General features: G+C 44.9%; 1 long non-coding RNA gene across 2 annotated transcripts in view; it reads right to left on the bottom strand.

The window, feature by feature from the left end:
- LOC116581103 overlaps positions 1 to 20,430 on the bottom strand; it is a 43,835-nt gene extending 23,405 nt beyond the window's left edge. The window contains exons 1-3 of one of the 2 annotated variants that reach the window (XR_004281893.1): positions 20,371 to 20,430; positions 18,077 to 18,388; positions 15,682 to 15,724 (exon numbers count right to left, since the gene is read on the bottom strand). This is a non-coding gene — a long non-coding RNA (uncharacterized LOC116581103). Of the gene's footprint in view, positions 1 to 15,681; positions 15,725 to 18,076; positions 18,389 to 20,370 lie in introns of those variants that run through there. The other variant, XR_004281892.1, reaches the window with a different exon arrangement.
- Positions 20,431 to 20,987: the final 557 nt, after the last annotated feature.

The following is a 20,987-nucleotide window of genomic DNA, read 5'->3' on the forward strand; positions in this document are numbered from 1 at the left end:
TGGCAAAAATAGGAATGTGCTTGCTTGCAAAATCAGGGCAGTAAGCCTCAGGGAGTAGCTGCACTTTGTGGGCCGGCCTGCAGGTCAGAGTGCCGGGTTTTCCCGAGAGCGAAGGGAGAGACGGAGAACGAGAGAGGGAGGGGGAAGAGGTGCAGAGACAGAGACAGGGCAAGGGGGGGAGTGATGTTAGAGATGCTGGCCCAGGCGGGGTGGGAGCAGAGCCTTCCGTTTCCTGCCGATTCCTCCATTGGCTGAACCCAGATAAAGTCCAGGAGAAGCGGTCTGCAGGCCAGGCCCCACAGACAGTGCAGGCTGGAGAAGGTGAGGCAGGCTCTGAGGTCCCAGAGACCCGGAGCAGGCAGCAATGACTCTCGCCTTGTTTTCCAAGGAGCTGCTGCCTGTGACAAATGTCAGGCATGGTCCTGGAGGGACGAATTCACCTCAGTCACATAATAGAAAACTGACCCCAATACCTTGCAGTTCCTCTTTGCTTGCATGGCCAGACGGGCGATCAGCCCAGCAATTCTGCCCTGTGTCTGGGAAGCAGCTTGAGCATTCTGAGCCCCCTGGGACACCTGAGAAGCTGAAGCACTGGGTGACCCGTGAGAAGGAACAGCTGAGCCCGGGGCCAGCACACACTGTCCTCTGCTGAGCTCATTAGAACTCCAACTAGACAGGATCTATTAACAGCTCAGAGGACCTTCTTCCTATGCGAGGACACCGTGAGAACACGTCTCTTGTCTTCTTCCCAGTGTGTGTGTTATTGTGCCAGGGACAGGAGAGGAAGGAAATGGGCTTTAGCTTCAATTCATATAGAAGAAGGAAGACACTTTCCAGAATCTTCTCCCCGGCAGTGTGAGAGGGTAACTGCCGGGGGGCCATGGGTGCCAGGCACACACAAAGCTTCTCACCTGTCCCCTCAGCTCGAGACCCATGGATCCCGCATGCTGTAATCACAGAATCATGGGGCTAACATTCTGAGCTTCAAGGACTTTGGGGCCAGTGGAAAGTCAACTATTCATCTTGGTTCGGTAAAATGTGAATCTGCCATTTATTTGTTAAGGGACTTGGAGGCAGAGGACACAAATCTTCTGGAGTCCCAGTGTTCCTGTCTGCAAAGTGCTTTTCCTCACTGCTTCGCTGGAAAAATTACAGAAATAGGATCCCAGAAATGTGAGAATCCTAAATAAATGCATGTATATGTTTTTGATTCTTTTCAAAGAGGATTGTGATGGGTACTCTTGGTTTGACTCAGGGTGATGATGACGATGGTTTCCATGGCTCTCATGGTAGGAGCAAGAGAAATGCTTCCCTCCTTTTTGATTTAATACACTGAGGCATCTGGGCGTGGGGAGAGGGGGTGGATGCCTGGGATAGGATGGGGGCTGTAGATCTTCTCTTCCTCTTCTCTCCTCAAGAGCATTGTCTTGTTCACGGTGGCCTGGGGCAGGGAGTGGATATGCTGTTTGTCCCTTACAAGGTGACCTGAAATGAATTTCTACCATTGAAGAGGGGTGTTGACTGGCAGCTTCTCCTGGCTATCTCTCTGGCTGGTCCCTTCCTGCTGATGTCCCCAGAGTACCCATCTACTAATCCCCAATGCAGCAGCTACAAGAGTGACAGGATGGGCCACGGAGAGATGACAGTCACAGGAGACATCAGGATCTGCCCATCTAGAATTCTGCTCCCAACCATTTACTCTTAGGCACAAACATCTCTCAACTGGTCCATTGCAAAGGCCCCCTGACGGGTCCATGGGAATCTCCTCCAGCCCCCATTGTCATTCATTCTTCAGGCTGCGGCCAGGCTGAGTTTTATTAACACAAATTAGATAATGGCATCCCCTTCTTGACATTCTTTAATGGCTTCTCCTTGGTCAGAGGACCAGCGGAAAATTCTCAGTGCAGCTTCTACACCCTTGCGGGGTCTGGCTGACAGCTGCCATCATCCACAGGCAGCCATACCAGCCTTCCGTTCTTTCAATGTACAGAGTTCTAGTCCCTTAGGGCCTTGGCACTTACTGTTCCCCCAGCCTGAAATGCCCTTCAGAACCTCCCCACCTCTCTTCTTCATGAGAATGTGTGCTTATCAGATTTCAGCTGAAATGCTTCTCCCCCATTCTTTCCTGGAGTAGCTCACTGTCATTGCCAGGCTCTCTAAGACACACTGGAGTCCCCTGTCCTACACCCTCTCAGGCTGTTGTTCTTGGTTCTTCAGAGAACTTACCATGGTTGTAATTACACGAGATCTCTGTTAACTAGGTGTGTGCATTTCATGTATTCAGGAATCCATTATGTCTGGTTCTCTACTATATCTCCAAAGGCTGAAAAGGAATTGGTACATGGTAGAGCCTTACTTAAAAGTCACTGGATGAGTAAGTGAGTGAATGAATGAATGAATGTTTGGTAAGAACATCCTTCCTGTGTCTCAGTTATATGTTCTATGAAGTGGCTATCTTATTATAAATATCCTCATCTTAGAGGTGTTGTGTGGAAGCCTGGAATTCCAAACCACACCAGCTGGCCTCCCTCAGCCCAAGGACCAAGGCACACCTGCCAGCCTGCTCCTGGTGTCTATCCTCATCCCAAACATTTCATCCACCACAGACAAGCTGGAAACCAACACCTGGACCAGGTATCCCATGTCTATGTGGGGATCAATTATTAAGACTGGTTAATTCCTAAGGGCCAGTCTGAGACTGGACTCCCTTTCACCCAATTTCCTCCCCTTTCATCACTATCCTGGAATCTCCCATAGCCAAGCCCAAAGAAACATATATCTCAGCGGAAATTCCAGGAAGCCACGAGAAAACACTGCGTGCTTGGTCAGTGGTGATCTGCTCATTCAGACACTGCCCTCTCACACCCCAGGCAGAAGCTGGGGCATGGGTGCCCTACCACGCACAGGACAGTCCTGGTGTGCTGGCCAGTCATCAGACTCACTCTGGAAAGACCTGGCCAAGCTCAGAGTCTAGAGGACTCACTGTTCCAAAGCTGCAAAACAGGGGGCTATTTATTTCCTTTGGGCACGTTTGACCCACTGCGGCAACTATCATAGGAACGCTCTCATAAAAACTCTGAAGTTCAATGTTATCCTTATTTGCGCAGCTTGAAGGACAACCCTGACCACATTCACTGGGTATCGGGAATAGAAACGTCTCTCTTCTTTGCCAGCAAAGGTCTACTTGACTTTTCAACCTATGGCATTTAAACCTTTGTGTTCATTTTGCTTTAAGCAATTCTGGAGTTCCAAGTGCATCCCTGCAAGATGACACCTCTAACTGGAATGGTGGCTTTGCAAATTGATGTGAATGTACTTGGCAGTGCCTTGAGACGCTGCGTTAACAAATCTGTCCTTCCAATCATCTGAATTCAGTGTGATACCTTTTGGCTCAATGTCAACAAATGCATTTGGTTGTGAAGCAGGGAGTTTACTGAGCTTGTTTACATGTAAATTGAAAGAAACAGATGTTTGCATGAAGAATTGGACGTGGGATTGTCCTCTGAACATAACCGTCCTCTCTTTCCAACATCGGTAACGCTGTTGGATCATCTACGTTTCTATGCAACATTCTCTTTGATTTCATAGACTGGATTTTCCTGTGGTTATTTTTAATCATGTTGCCCATGGAAAATATATGTAATTCTCCCTTTCTTTTCATGAAATGTAACTGAGATCTAGTTTAGTGCCAAGCCCTGTGTTATGTCTTTTGATAAAGAGATAGTGTTATTATCTATTTATGTTTCATTTTCTACTAGAAGAGACAAAAAAGGAAATGAATGTTGACATTGCAGTATGATTCTACACAAATCCTTCTCCACTTACAATGGGGTTACATCCCAATAAACCCATGGTAGGTTGAAAATATCGTAAGTCAAAAATGCATGTAATACACCTAATCTACCAAACATCACTCAGCCTAGCAAACCTTAAACGTGTTCAGAGCACCTCCAGTAGCCCGCAATTCGGCACAATCATCTCACTCAAAACCTATTTTAAAATATAGTATCAAATGTCTCACGTAATGCGTGGAAAATTGTAGCAGATGGGGAAAACCAGAATGGTCATATGGGTACAGAAGGGCTATAAGTGTATTGGCTGTTTAGCCCATGATTGTGTAGCTGACTGGGAGCTGTGTCTTGTTCACAGCCCGGCATCAAGAGAGAGGCTCGTACTGCATATCATTAGCCCATAAAAAGATCTAAATTCAGGGTACCTGAGTCGCTCAGTGGGCTAAACCTCTGCCTTCGGCTCAGGTCATGATCTCAGGGTCCTAGGATTGAGGCCTGCATCCAGCTCTCTGCTCAGCGGGGAGCCTGCTTCCCCCTCTCTCTCTGCCTGCCTCTCTGCCTACTTGTGATCTCTCTCTCTGTCAAATAAATGAATAAAATCTTCAAAAAAAGAAATCCAAATTCAAAACTCAAAATATGGTTTCTAGCAAATATATATTGCTTTCACATCATTGTAGGTCAAGGAAATCATAAGTTGAACTGTACATCGTAAGCTGGGGACCCATGTGTAATATGGTATAAGCAAAGTGCCACAGACACCCCGAAGAGGGAAATTTTTTTTATTTAATTCATTTATTTTTTAAAGATTTTTAAAAATTTATTTGACAGAAAGAGAGATCACAAGTAGGCAGAGAGGCAGGCTGAGAGAGAGAGAGGAGGAAGCAGGCTCCCCGCTGAACAGAGAGCCCGATGCGGGGCTCCATCCCAGGACCTTAGGATCATGACCTGAGCTGAAGGCAGAGACTTTAATCCACTGAGCCACCCAGGCGTCCAAGAGGGAAATTTTAAATCCATCTGGGAAGATTTCAGAGATGTGGTGGCATCTGAACTGGGTCTCACTTGACAACTATGGAAAGGAGAATTGGCCAAAGAAGAAAGCCAAAGGCAACAGAGAAGAGGGAAAAGGATATAAACAGGAAATTGACAGAACACAATTTCAAAGATAAGAGAACATGATGATATATTCAAAAGCATTGTAATTAATTCCTACCAGACTAGGGAATCTAGAAAGCTGGATAATGCCAGATGTTTCAGAGTTGCAAAGGATATAGATACTAGTTTGGCCATATTCTAGAACGATCTCTGAATATTTAGTAAAATTAGGTACTTGAATGGCCTCTAGTCATCAGTTCTACTTCTGAGGTCTAGCCCCCAGGGAAATTCTCATACAACCCCATTGTAACATTATTTTGGGTCCTGGGGGGTTAAATGTGACCCCTTGCACAGATGCTAGTGTGCAATGAACTAAAATTGAGATTAACATTACTGTCATCCCAAGACTATAAAAGGAGAGAGACAGAAACAGATTGAAAATCAGGGAAAGTCATTTCAGACAAAGGTAATGAGGCTTGGGAGAGGCAGTGTTACTTTCTGACTATCCCAAATGTTAGCTCTTCTGTTGCACTGGGTGTGCCTGGGAGGTAGTGGAAGAAGACTTGGACAGGTAGGTCAGGGTGAGAATGGAAAGGGTCTTGTAAGTCATACTAATGGAAGAGCCACTTTATAGTTGAGGTCTAGGCAGTCAAGTTACAGACAGGCACTTATTTGGATATCTAAGCGAATCACTCAGGAAGCAATCTGAAAGAAGAGCTAAAAGGAAGTGAGATGTCATGTGCCCAGGGCTAATCACTATAGTAATTGTAGTGATATAATTACTACAATATAATATAAAATATAATATAATATAATATAATATAATATAATATAATATAATATAATTGTAGTATAGTAATTATAGTAATCCTCTAGTAATAGTAAGGAAATTCTCAAATTTTGGCTACATTTTGAAATGACAGTGACCTGTGAAAAGTGACATTAAGGTGCCTAGAGCCTCACCTCTGTCATCTCCTCAGGGTCTTCTCCTATCTCTTCTCAGAGATCTCCCCACCCTCCAGTCAGACTCCATTAATCAACGTCTTTGAACCGGCGGTGCAGACAGCGTCCCAGGACTGACTGGTGAATTCGGTTTGGCTTTCCCTTCTCTGACTTAACGATTTCCCTCCTCCCACCTTTACTTGCTCTGGTTCACATTCTTCCTCCCCCAGGAAACACTGTTTTGGAAACACAAAATGATTTCCAAGGGAAGTGTTTCTTGGGCCCTAACATCAGCAAATCAATCAACGTGTTTTACCACATTAACAAAGTTCAAAAGGGGAACCATCCAAGCATGTCAATAGATGCAGAAACAGCATTTGACAAACTCCAACATCCACTGCAGACAGAAGCTGTCAACAGCTCAAGAACAGAGGGAAACTTCCACAGCTTGACAAGGACATTTAAGCGAAACCTGTGGCTATCATCGTTCTTAGTGGTGGAAGGCTGACTGCTTTCCTCCTGTCAGGGACAGGGCAGAGAAGGACTCTCACCAGTTCTAACAATGCAGACAGAGAGAGAGAGAGAGAGAAGGAAGGGAGGGAGGGAAGGAGGGTGGAATGCAGGAAAAGGAGAGAAAGAAGAGAAAGGGAGGAAAGGAGGAAGGAAGGAAGATGGACATTCAGATTGGAAAGAATAAAGTAACAGTGCCCTTATTACAGATTACAGATTACATGATAGTGAAGGGAATCAGAATCTGTGACACCACCTTGGCATACAGGTTATTTTGAGTTGAAGGGAACTGAGAACCCACAGAGAAGGGAGACTTCTTGGAGCTTCCTTTATCTGACTAAGACCAAAAACTTCTGCAAAATGGGACTTCTATACATTCCTTCTCCAGGTGATTTTTATGGTCATGGAGAAGCCAGAAAATTGGCATTGGGATGAGTCTGCCAAACAAGCCTTACTAAAGTAACACTTAGATGTCTTTAGTTTCCTTATGTGTTTACCTTCCACAATTCACTGCTGCTAAAAACCAGAACTTTCTTTCCCTTTGTCTAGTCACTTCTTATCACACGTTGTTACAATGATATATAAACTTCTGAGTCCAACTGCTTCTTTCGGTTTTTACTTCTCTCCTGTGGATCCTCCTTGCATGTAAAATTAAAAATATTAATTAAAATTGTATTCTTTTTCCCCTATTAATCTTTATTTTATCAATTTAATTCACTGGCCCCAGTTACAGAGCCTAAGAAGGTAGAGGAAAGCTTTCGCTCCCCTACAATCAATGATGCAGTGAAGAGGATAAAAATCTCTAAAAACCTAATAAGCGAGATTAGTATGGTCGCAGAATATAAGATCGATATACAAAAATCATCATAATTTTATGCACTGTAAATGAACAATGAAGATTTGAAATTATAACACCTTTTACTAAGCATGAAAAAATATTAAATGCTTAGTGGAGCCTATGGCAACAGAAAAGACCCATATACTGAACAAAACATTGAGAAAGTTCAAAGAATTAAATCATGGAGAAACGACCCTGTTCATAAGTCAGAAGATTCAATATTGCCAAGCTGTCCATTGTTCCCAAACCGATCTATCCTTTCAGTGTGATCTCAACTGGAAACTCCGTAAGCCATTGTAGATATCGACAAACCAATGCTAAAATTCATATGGAAAAGCAAAGCACCTAGAATGGCAAAATAATTCTGAAAAGGAACCAGAAAGCATTCCTTGATTTCAAGCCTTCTTTTAAAGCTGCGGTAATCAAGTTCACACGTTTTTCATGTCAAAATAGGCAACCAGATCGAGGGAACCCAAGAGTCGGGTCACAGACCCACATTTATATGGAAAAGTGGTTTTCAACAAAAGTGCAAAGCAATTCAGTGGGAAAATGATAGTCTTTTCAACAGAAAATTCTGGAACAAGTGGATAATAGCTCCCCCCCCCCCCATGTCTTCCCATCCTTTTCAGCACATAGAAAAATGACTCGAAATGGATCATGCAACTCGACGCGAAACCTAAACCTGTATAAGATCCAAATGAAAACATCAAAGAAATTCACTGTGAACTAGGGCCACCCAAAGACTTCTTAGATAGGATACCAAAAGCACCACCCACAAAAGGACAAATTAATACACGGGCTTTGATCAGAATTAGAAAGTTCTGCTCTTCAAAAGGCGCTATTAAGCAAAGGCACAGGGGTGCCTGGGTGGCTCAGTGGGTTAAGCCTCTGCCTTCGGCTCAGGTCATGATCTCAGGGTCCTGAGATCGAGCCCTGTATCGGGGTCTCTGCTCAGCAGGGAGCCTGTTTCCTCCTCTCTCTCTCTCTGCCTGCTTGTGATCTCTGTCTGTCAAATAAATAACATCTTTAAAAAAATAAAAAATAAAGAAAAGGCGCAGACCGGGAGGAAGTATTGGCCAAACAGAGACGCGGTAGAGTGCCGGCACCCAGGAGATGGAGAGAACTCTCGACCTACAATTCAGACAACCAACAAGAAATGGGCAAACGTCCTGAACAGACACTTCCATCAGAGAGCGTGTCAGGCGGGCGCATGCGCGTGGGAAAACGTGCTCGACACACTGGCCACGCGGGAGTGAGGCTGCCACACACCGAGGGGAGCGGCTACAACCCCAAAGGCCGAGGACAGCGGTGCTGGCCGGGATCAGGGAGCGCGGGGCTCTGCGGCCTCGCTGGCGGAGGGTAAAGGGCGCTGGGTAGTTCCATAAAGATTCAACTGCGCCAAGCACGATGGCGGAGGAGGGCGAGACCTTAATGCCGTCGGTCCCGAGAGTTCAGCTACACAGTTATCGAGCCACCCCGAGCCCCGACGAGCCCACCCGGAGCCCGGACAGAACCAGAGCCGCGGGTCCGGGGCAGAAAAGCGACCCCGCGCCGGAGGCGGGACCGGCCACGTGCGGGAGGACGGGCCGCGGGGCAGGGGCGGCTCCCGGCCGGCGGCGGGGCGGAGCCCAGAGTCCGACCGCGTAGACGTGGCTCTGCGGGGGGTCTCGGCAGGGGCGGGGCGGGGCCCTCGGGGGACAGCGCGGTCTCGGTCCCGGGGGTCCCGGAAGGATGGGGTCTGAGGGCTGCGGGGCGCGGGGACCGCAGCGGGGACGCGGCGGCAGGGACGGCCGAGGAGGGGCTCGCAGCGCGGGGTCCCCTTCCCCGGGACCCGAGGCGCGGTCGGGCCGCGGCTCTCCGCGCAGGGACCGCACACGCGGCGGACCGGGGACACTCACCGTCCTCCTCCGGGAGCGGGCGGGAGCGCGCGGGGAGCGGCGGGTGTGCGGACGCCGGACGGGCCGCCGGGACGGAGCCGCGGTCCCAGGCCGGGGAGCTCGGAGCCCGCGGGGACCGGAGCCGGGAGGGACCGACGGCTTTTCTCCGGGAGGCTGAGGGGCGGCCCCAGCTCTGGCTCCCCCAGCTGGAGATAAGGAGGCGCCATATTCATTCTTGGCCTCCCCAGCTCTACGGAGAGCGCTCAGGGAACAAAAGCTCCAGCGCGAACTCGAGCCGACGACTTAGCCCCGCCCCTGGCAAGGCCGGTGCAATTCCGCCTCCTGCAAAGACGCTTGGGAATCGGCAACGGCCCCTCCCCCAGAGGCTCAGCAAGAACATCCGGCCAAGAGCAAGCTCAGGAGTCAGTGAGAACTGCGAAGTCCAGACATAGGGAAATGCAACACGCAGAATTCATGGCTCTCTTCCCATGATCCTTTAGTCTTTCAAAGTTTAATTTTTTTAATTTTATTTTTTCTTATTCTATTTAAAAAATTTTTTTTCATCTTTCCTATCTTACCTTTTTAAACTATTTTATCTTATCAATACCTTTTTAAAAAAATCTTTTAAAATGTCATTGTTATAGTCATATTCTATCCCTTTTTATGTTCAGTCTTATTTTTTGTATACATACAGGTTTTACTTTCTTTAAAATTTTGGGATACAGTTTCTTATAACAGATCAAAATTTACCCTAAATCTAGCTCATAGCTTTGTTTTAGTCTCCAGCCTGATTTTCTCTTCTTTTTTCTTTTTCAGCCAACTTTTCTCTTCTTTCTTTTTCAAACAACTTAACACATTCTTTTCTTTTTTTCTTTTTCAGCCAACTTATCACATCCTTTTTTAGAATCTTTTTAAAATTTTCATCTTTACAGTCATATTCCATCCCTTCATCATGTTTACCCTTATTTTTGTATATATATAAGTTTTTCTTTCTTTAAAATTTTGGGAGGCAGCTTCTTCTAGCAGACCAAAATACACCCAAAATCAAGTGTGTGGCTCTGTTTTATCACCAGTCATATATATATGTGTGTATGTATGTGTGTGTGTGTATCTATATATGTATATATGTGTATATATTTATATTAATATATCAGTATTTATATATTATATACATATTGTATATGATATCTATAATATTTGTATATATGTGTATAAACATATCACATACATATATATTAAACATATATATTTATATATATTTTATATATGTATATAAACATATATTATATACATATATATTTTAAATATATATATTTTTCCTTCTTTCTTCTCCCCCTGGTGTTTTGTGTCTCTTCTGATTTGGTTAGACACAGGGTATATTTTTCTGGGGTCGTTGCTACCCCTTAAATATTTTCTTCTCTCATTCATCTACTCTTACTTGGATTTAATGACAAGGCAGAAAAACTTGCCAAAGAAAAAAGAACAAGAGGCAGTACTGATGGCTAGGGACCTAATCAATATGGACATTAGTAAGATGTCAGATCTAGAGTTCAGAATGACGATTATCAAGGTGCTAGGTGGGCTTGAAAAAATCATGGAAGATACTAGAGAATCCCTTTCTGGAGAAATAAAAGAACTAAAATCTAACCAAGTTGAAATAAAAAAAGCTATTTATGAGGTGCAAGAAAAAATGGAGACTCTTACTGCTAGGATAAATGAGGCAGAAGAGAGAATTATTGATATATAAAACCAAATGATGGAGAATAAAAAAGCTGGGAAAAGAGAGACAAATAACTACGGGGCCATGAGAATTTGAGAGATAAGTGATACCATAAGACAAAACAGTATTAGAATAACTGGGATCCCAGAAGACAAAGAAAGAGAGAGAGGGGCAGAAGGTATATTGGAGCAAATTATAGGAGAGAATTTCCCTAATTTGGCAAAGGGAACAAGCAACAAAATACGAGAGGCACAGAGGAAGCCCCTCAAAATCAACAAAAATAGGTCCACACCCCATCATCTAATAGTAAAGTTGAAAAGCCTCAGTGACAAAGAGAAAATCTTGAAAGCAGCTCAAGATAAGAGGTCTGTAATGTACAACAGTAGAAATATTAGACTGGCTGCAGACTTATTCACAGAAAGCTGGCAGACCAGAAAGGACTGGCACTATATATTCAGAGCACTAAATGAAAAAAATATGCAGCCAAGAAAACTATATCCAGTTAAGCTCTCCTTGAAAATAGGTGAGAGGAAAAGCTTCCAGAACAAACAAAAATTTAAAGAATTTGCAAACACCAAACCAGCCCTACAGGAAATATTGAAAAGGGTCCTCTAAGCAAAGAGAGAGCCTAAAAGTAACAGATCAGAAAGGAAAAGAGGATATACAGTAACAGTCCCCTTAAAGGCATTACAAGGTACTAAATTCATATCTCTCAATAGTTACCTTGAAAGTAAATGTGCTAAATGCCCCAATCAAAAGACACAGGGTATCAGAATGGATAAAAAAACAAAAACCATCAATATGTTGACTACAAGAAACTCATTTTGGACCCAAAGACACCTCCAGATTTAAAGTGAAGGGGTTGAAGACAATTTACCATGCTAATGGACACAAAAAGAAAGCTGTGGTGGCAATCCTTATATCAGATAAATTATATTTAAGACACAGACTATATAATAAGAGATGAGGAAGGACACTATATCATACTCAAAGGGTTTTTCCAACAAGAAGATCTAACAGTTTTAAATATCTATGCCCCTAACATGGGAGCAGCCAACTATGTAAACCAATTAATAACAAAATCAAAGAAACACATCAACAGTAATATAATAATGGTAGGGGACTTTAACACCTGGTTGCTGAAATGGACAGATCATCCAAGCAAAAGATCAACAAGGAAGTAAAGGCTTGACTTCATCAAGCACATATAATAAAAAACAAAACAAAAACAAAAAACAAACAAAAAAAAACTCTTGGGGGAGATGGGTCCACACATTTTCTTCCTGGAGGTGATGGCTTCCTAGGCATATTCATATGCCAAAACGTAACACTGTGTACTTCCAGCGTCAGCAGATGATTATGTCAATTGTACCTTAACAAAGACGATCAAAATAAACTTTTTACGTTTTAAAAAATGGAAAAGTAGTGGCCAAAGAGTACAGGGAAAGACCAGAAGATGGTGGCAAATAGTATTTCAGGAAGGAGAAAGTGGGTAGGAGCTGGAATGCTAAGAGACTGTATCGGAGGAGGAAAGATAGCATGTTCTCGTGTAAAATGAAGCCAGTAACAACATCTGTGTCCCAGGGCTGTTGCAAGGATGAACTTGAACTCTCTGTAAAGTGCAATGATTGTTAATACACAATCTGTAAATGTATCATTCGCATTAATGAGACATGTCAAGCCACAGCAGTTGGGATGATAGAATAAGGTTCCATGGAGAAGAGGGCAGAAATCATGGTGGGCTTCCTGAAGGAGGGGTCATTTGATCAAAGGCACAAAGGGTACAACTCACCATTATTTAAATTGTTATGTCTCTGTGACCTGTTTGCACACGCATGGGAATTCTCTGCAGACTATCAGTGTGTACACTTTTTATATCTTTTCTCATCAGCTCAGCCACAGCCAGCAGCATGAGGCTCAACAGTTTTAAGCCCTCCATAAATGAGAGTCACAAAGTCATAGAATTTTAGATTTGCAAGGGACCTCAGAGATCAGCTAGTTTAAATTCCTCATTTTATAAGCAATTGCATTGTATTTTAAAGCAACCACGCAGAAGCGAAAGACCGTGAAGTAGAAGGCAGGTGTTTTGACCTCTTGGTGGCCTCTGGCTCACCTCTTAAACTTTGTGGACTTCAGGCGTTTTGTATGTAAAACAAGTCCAGACTTACTGCCTGAAGACAGTTGGCCAACCCTGCTATTTCCCTTCCCTCACCAAGGCAACAACATGAATTCTTCTATTTTCCTCCATTTAAAGTTTAAAGAACATTTTAAAGTTTAAAGAACGTTTAAAGTTTGGGACAGAGATTACTTATCAATAGTCTCTCTCTCTCTCTCTCTCTCTCTCACACACACACACACACACACATACACACACACAATCTACAAAAGAAGACACACGAAGCCAGATCCTGTTCGTGACTTTGTGGTGACCTTGAGTAAGCCAAAGCACGCTCAACCATCTCTCTTCTGAACTACACATCCTCACAAAGAGATTCTGATAAATCAAAGCTTGACTTTCTTGTCCTCAGGACCACAGAGAAAGAGGACCACAAGCCCAGTTGTGGATCCCAGATGCATTTGGAGTATCTCTGATCATGGACTAAATATTACCGTTAATTCGCACTCTTCAAAGCAGTTACTGGCTATAAAGCTTCAGTGAATGCTGAACTCGTGAATCCTGAATCACTGCTCCTAGGGTAGAGAGAGGGTGGGGTTCCTATGAGCCTCTGGATACATGTGTGTGGCAGCCTCACGTTGTGGTTTCAGTCTCACTCCCTGGTGGCCAGTATGTTGAGCACGTTTTCCCACGCTCATGCGCCAGCCTGACATGTTCTTTGATGAAGTGTCTGTTCAGGACGTTTGCCCGTTTCTTGTTGGCCCATGGATCAATGCATGACTCCATTTTATGTGTGCTTCTGTTTAAAGACACCTTAGTTAATATATATGGTTGATTCATTATCCCCGAGCAGTGCTATAACTCATGCCTTTAGCAAGCATGTTTAACACAACACCACCTTCTTACTTCTAGACAGTACCTCAGCACTGTGTTTGGGGACCAATTTAAATGACAGAATTATCACTGACAACAACAACAACAAAAAAGCACAAAACTGTAAAGGAAAAAAAAAAGGCATTGATTAGATCATGAAAAGGATACTCATTTATGGTATAAGAACAGAAACAAGAAAACAGAGCACCCCCTTGTTACCCCTCGGCTGGACACGTGTATATTGGGATGAACCACATTTTTTGCCACTCTGCACATATCTGCAACGACTGTGAAAAAGCTCTGCATATTGTACTTTGAAAATTTACAAATAAATTTTAGGAAGTGAGTGGGTGAATCTGCAAATACAGGATCTGTGATTTATGAGGACCAATGGTAACTCTTGGACTTGAAAGCATCCTCTACTTCTAAGCTCTCCCTTTATACTGGCCACAAGGAGCCTGAGGACTGTATTCTCCAGGGTCCCTTGTTCGCTGGATTATCTTCTAGATTCTGCCAATGACAGACGTGGAAGGTGGGAGAGAAGCAGGAACAGTATAGTCCTCGGATATTCGTGGGCAGGGTGTGGGTTTCAGCAGAAGGCTGTGTGATGTCTTATGATGTTTTCCATTTTCCTGTGATTCCATGTCCTTGGGAATTGCCTGCTTTGAGTGGCGGTTTCTTACAATTCCTCCAACTGCCTGATTTCCTGATGATTGGCACCACCGATGTTTCCCGCTGCTGTTTGTACTCCCACCCCTCGCCACTTTGCTGAGACTTCTGTGGAGCACCTGTGATGTTATGATATATAACAGGATATATATTGGATCTTGGTCCCTGACACAGAGTACCTGAAACCTTCATCAATTCCCGAGTGATAAGAACACTAGAAGCATCTTCTGTTTCTGATGACAGAGTCTGGGTGAGCTCTGCAATGGGGGACGGGTCACCAGAAAGACCAAGTCGTGATTAGAAGCTTGAAATGTTCAGTCCTACCTTCCATTCTCCAGAGAGTGTGGAGAAGGGCTGGAGATGGAATTAGTAATTCCTCATGCCTATATGAGGAAGCCTCCATGAAAATCCCAGTAGCACTGGGTTCAGAGGCTACCAGGTCAATGACCACATCTACACAGCTTGCCCTATGCATCTCCTCCCTTGGCTGCTCATTTGAATCCTTCATCACATCCTTTAATAAACTGGTAAATGTAAGTCACTGTTCTCATGAGTTCCATGAGCCACACTAGCAAATAAATAAAATCTGACGAGGGGATCATGGGAACCTGTGACCTATAGCCCATCAACCAGGTAATAACCTGTGGATGTATAACTGACAATTTTTTAAAGATTGTATTTATTTATTTGTCAGAGAGAGACACACAGAGAGAGGGAACGCAAGCAGGGGGAGCTGCAGAGGGAGAAGGGAGAAGAAGTTTCCCTGCTGGGCAGAGAGCCTGATGCAGGGCTTGAACCCAGGACCCTAGTATCATGACCTGAGCTGAAGGCAGATGCTCAATGACGGAGCCACCCAGGCACCCCTGTGATTGACTTTTGAAAGGAAGGCAGGTCTTACAGAACAGATCCCTTAACCTGAGGAATCTGATGTTATTTTCGGGTAGATTGTGTTAGAATGCAGGTAAACTCAAAGTCACCCAGCTGATGTTTCAGAATGTTGCCTGGCGGTAAGAACATGAGAAGAAGGAACACACAGGAGGAAGGACTGGGTTTTTACTCTGCAGCACCTAATTTCCTGCATTCCATCCCTTCCCAACAACAACATCTTGAGTGGTTTCTGCGTCTCTGCCTAAAATCACAACAGCAAACCCATATTTAACCATATCACTTAGATAGACTGGAACGTACTGATTTATTTGAAAAGAATACATTTGGGGACAAACGTTCCCACTGATCATCTAAGACGCAAATTCCTTGCTCATCATTTCCATTTGCGTCTGCCTTGACGGTCAGGTTCTGAAAAGCATGTCAAATGATTTTTGTTATTACATATTCTGATAGGGCCCTCATCTCCAGCTTCCTTATTAAGTTGCAGGCATGATGCTAAGTACTGTAGAAAAGTGATCTGATTCCATCTTTACCACAACCCAGTGGGGAAGAGACAATGTTAGCTTTTACAAAATGAGTCTTAGAAGTTCAATTCCTTGACTAGGGTCATGAAAATAACAAATGGTGGAATAGTGGTTGAGTACAAAGTTTCCCATAATGACCCCACTGCTGCTTCTGACTTCTGTGAGGACCAGATGACCCCCTATACCCTCCTTCCCCCCACTACTTCAATATGCCATTAGTCTTTAATAATCTGTTGGGGGGGGCATTGAGCAAAGTCAGATTTTGAGGCTAGGAAAGTACAGTTTGTATACTTTACATTTTATCTGATGTTCACAATTTCTGACAGGTGACCCATTTTCTCAATCATGGATACAATTATGAAATGAAAGTGTGCTTAAGAGAACAGTCCCAGCTTGCACATCCTCCCTAGATTAGTCAGAAGATGACTGTCCCCTTTGCAAATGCACAAGGTGCAAGTGGGTATGGGGAAGGTCTTCCCCGGATAAACCTGTATATTATCTGAAACACTTCTCTGCTGACTCTCAATTCTGTCCAGGCTCTGGGGTCCCATCACTAAAAAGCTCTGAGTTCCTTCACTATCCATCTGAGCAATGCTAAGAGTGGAATGCCACATATTCATTTAATAAACATTTATGAGCACTTCCTGTGGGACAGGCACTGTGCTTGCAAGCAGACATGCTCTTGAAATGGGGGAGAGACCATATTCATGGATGGTCAAGAACACCTCTTATATGCCCTCTGGTCTGCGCCTTTATGGGTCTCAAAATCTTTCATGGGAGACGTAGTTAATGAGATGTTGGGCTTTTCCCTTCCTAGAATGAATGAGAAGCCTATTGTTGTGGGCTGAATATTTTTGGTCCTTCTAAATTCATACGCTGAAGCCCCCAGTGAGGCCGCATTTTGGAGATGAGGCTTTCAAGGAAGTAGTTAAAGTTAAATGCTCATAAGGTTGGAGACCTGATTCCATCAGATCAGTACCTTGCTTCCTGGCAGGAAAACTAGAGAGGACACTTCCTATTCTTCTCCTGTGGCCATGCCAGCCTTGGGTTTTCAGGGAATCAGCTCAGAATCTATAAGGAATTCATACATGAGAAAGGAATTAGACTGTCTGAGACGGGAGAGGGTCTAGGTAGCTGGTTTTATCTTCTGTCACTGAGAGGATAAGGCTGAACTAACCCGGAAGGTGGGGAAGGGATTGCAGCCTCCTCCCCAGTGTCCCTCCTTTCAAGTTTCAGCTCCACCCAGACAAGCCTTGGATGTTCTGGGGGACACTCTGGCCTGACTGTCTCCAATTCTCCCTACTTATCCACTCACCAACACCAACAGCAAGGAGACCATTTTTTGTCAAAAATGTCTAAATGCTCTCTGCCACCTTCTACTTCCTCTCCTTATTCTCAAACTCTGTTGTTTTTTTTTTTAAACTCTGTTTGTTTTCTTGCTAAACAGTCAAGAATTGAATGCACCTTTACTGCTCCCTTATAATGTGATGTGGGGGAGAACGGTAACTCCTTTTCATTCACCACCTCCCACCCAGGAACTGGGTTTTCTCACTGTTCTCCTGTGTACAAAAGTTGAGGTCAAGTATCAATACCAAACGTTTTGACATTTCTACTGGTGGGGCTGGGGGTGGGCAGGGTTCTGATGAGTTGATCGAGTGGAACACCCCCCTGCCTAAAACACCTAGAGCAGTTTTGACGTCCCCGACCAACACCAACAAACCGAAAACCGGAATTTGCCGGTTTCCAAGTAGTAAATTTGGAGGTCAAACATTCCCACTGACTTTTCATTCCCTTGAACTTATTCTTTCTTCCATGTGTGAGCCAGGAGTCCCTAGGGTGTGCCACATTAGGGACATCAGTTATTTTATTTGGCCTCAGTTTCCCCCAGCTGTGGCTACTCTTCTAGAGCTCTGTTGTCCAATATGGTAGCCTCTGGTCTCGCCTGGCTGTTTAAATGAGTTGAAATTTAAAGAAACTAAAAATCCAGTTCCTCAGCTGCCCTTGCTGCATTTCGTGTGGCTGGAGGTTACCGAACTTGACGACACAGCTGTATAATATTTCTGTCATCACAGAAAGGTCGGTCGCACAGCGCTGGAGCTCTAGCAAGGACCACAGCAGAGATTCCTATAGAGGCGAGTCTGGCCAGTACTAAGAGCAAAGGTTTCGGCTCCGACAAACTTGCATTCAAACTCTGTGCCACCCGTCTCCGCTATGTGACCTTGGCCACATTGCTTACCTTTTCTGAGCTTCAAGTCCTCGTCGGCAGTATGGCGAGAAGGACATTCAGAGGGTAAACCATGACATCTCCATGAGACAGCATATGCAAAGGGCTAACCTCAGACTTCCACACCTGCAGCCTCCATTCTTCGTAGTTCAAGTGCATCGCGGAAAAAGCAGAGCAGGTCCGAGGAACCCGGAGGCTGAACGCCAGGGCCTTCCCTGGGCCACGTGTCCCGTCTAAGGTGGATCGGCTGCTGAAGGTCATTTAGGAATGAGCCTCCCTGCTCCGTCTGGCTTCTCGGGCAAGTCGATTTGAGAACTTTCATTTCTGAAAGGTAAACAGTATGGAAGGTCAGCAACCTGGCACTTCCTCTGGGTGGGAATGCCCACTGGCAGCAGAGCTAGGAACTTGGGATTTGCACAGAGCATCCAAGCGAGGATGAAGACGTAAAGAAAAAGCCATTAAAGCTAGTGTATGAATATGGAGTTTGTGTTCCCTTTAAACACATCTGACTTTTAGGATTAATCAGTCACTCCTTCAGCCAATGTTTACTTTTGCATTTGTGGCATGCTTGCCCGAAGCCAGTGGAAATTTCTGATGTTGCATGTGTGTGAGGGGTGGGAAGGCAGGTGGGTGGGTGAGTGGAACAGTGGGTTGGGGGTAGGTAGGCTTCGGCCGTTAGCTGAGGCCAGGAAGAGGCTTGGCCACTCGCTGATTTGTAATATGAGGAGACACAATGATAGCAACCTCACGTGTCAGACTCTAGGTGCTTGAGAATAGGACAGGAACACCATGTGAGTGTCAGCAGACCTCGATTTTGTTCCCTGGATGACGGCACCTGTACATGGCCCCCAGAATACCATCATTCAGACTTTTCATGGTGTGGACAGGGACATCTATAAAATGAGGCTAATGGTTTCCGATCAGCCTCTCATAGGTTTCCGTTGACAATCAAATGAAGTCCTGTGTGTGAGGTGCTTTGGAACTGTGGTCTTTCCCTCCAGCAATGCCCTTCCACTCTCTTTCCCTCTGCCTCTGCCTCTAAAGGATAAGTTCCATGAAGGCAAGTACGTTGATTTTTCCTTTAGTCCTTTTGCAGATACTGTTTGTATTGTTGTATTATCCAGTGCCGTAGAGCCAGACAGCTGATCAGGACAAAGCCCATCATGATAGCTCTGTCCCCTGCCTGGGTTTCCTTGCACCTAGGGACTGACCAGTGATTTTGTCTTGGCCAAGATGATGTAAAGGGGAACCGGCTTAGAGAAAGTGATGTGGAGAAGGTTTATGCCTTCTTGATGAAAATATCCTAACAGCCCACTGAGCCTATCTCCTTCTTCCTGACTTGGGTTGGGAGCTATGGCTGGAGCTTCAGCAGCCACCTTGAGGTCATGAAGCTCAGCTGACAGCAGAAACAGCATCCCAAATACTACAGAGCTTATTTCGCTGATACCCAGTAATTATCTGACTGCAGCCTTCTTGATAACAAACGAAAACAAAACCCTTCTTTACTCAAGGCACTTTTGTCCAGGTTCCTGTTACTGGGAGCAGAAAATAGTCTTAATTGACATAAAACTCCAGCTTGGCACCTGTCAAGAACTGGCCAAAAATGCTATTGGAAGAATAACTAGATAAATATCTGAATGGACACACAAGTCATTAATCTTCATCGCTCCGTAGCACTTAGCTCTGAGCCCGACATCCAATAAGCCCATGATAAATATTTGTTGAATTCAATCGCAGAACCCAAAGTTATCATTTAGCACACTGAGGAAGGGAGCCAGAAATACTTCTCTGAATAACCCAACTGCCCTTTTAAATAACACAACAAAAACTGCCAGATCTCGGAGTTAGAGGAAATAGGAAATTGAGAACATCTAGTACCCAAAAGCGCTGCTCCAATTTAGAAAGCCCAAAATAATACCACTCATCACTCTTGTCTCCTGGCAAAGTACAAATTAGTGGCTTGGAAAATTCCCCCAGGCTGGAGGGTGACACAGACATTCGTCGGCATAGGAAAAGCCCTCATGGCCTGCTACCAGGAGGTCTGCTTTCCAGGGAGTATTTACTCAGACTCCCCAATGTCCAGAAAATCACGGGGCACCCAATTTAAAGCCATCGCCATGAAAAGTCAGCTTTAATAAAGCTCGGAAGGTCGGAGCATTCCCACTGCAGACAGAGGCTGCTCCCTGCAGCTCGCCTGCATGCCAGCACCAAGCATGAAGGAGTCCATAAAGGACAGAGGGGCATTGCCTGTAATCCCTCCCCTCTTAGCCAGTTCCCTACCTTCAGCAGAAGAGACTCAGGCTCACCTCGCCTTCCGTGGAGATAGCTCTGCAGACTGCCTCCCTCCAGGAAGCATCATGTCTGGTCTGCTTGGGCCCCCAGCGAGAGAGGAGGATGGGAAAAACACCAGGCAGAGTACCGCACATGAATTATTAATTCTTATCAGCATATGAAAATACTCTCGGTGACAAGCGCTGCCGAAAGATCGCTCGTGGCAGCCGGGCCCACATGCATGGAGTCGGCTAGCCGCCTCTATGCATGGAAACTAAGCATATGTTCAAATACAGCGGCGACGATTACGGAGTGGCCGCTCTGCCCCAGATGCGGTGTTCCGCAGGTAGGCACAGAGGCAGAGATGGGTTGTGCACCCACCTGGGCTGGGGTCGGACCCACGGGATTCTGATGCTGGCCAAACCATGTGTTAATTAGTTCCTTCTATGATCCAGTTTTCACATCGATAAAATGCCTGATAAAATGCCTTTGGTAGTATTTAAGCCCAAAGACTAGCTGTGGCTATTAAATAAAACAATGTAGCTAAATGCATTGCGGGGTGCCTGGCTGCTTGTGGAATGATACATATGATACATATCACACACACACAGCTCTTTACCCTGCTCCTCTGGGAAGTGGAAACTGAGTCCCA

Source organism: Mustela erminea, chromosome 20 (assembly GCF_009829155.1).
Source record: "Mustela erminea isolate mMusErm1 chromosome 20, mMusErm1.Pri, whole genome shotgun sequence".
Classification (NCBI taxonomy): Eukaryota; Metazoa; Chordata; class Mammalia; order Carnivora; family Mustelidae; genus Mustela; species Mustela erminea.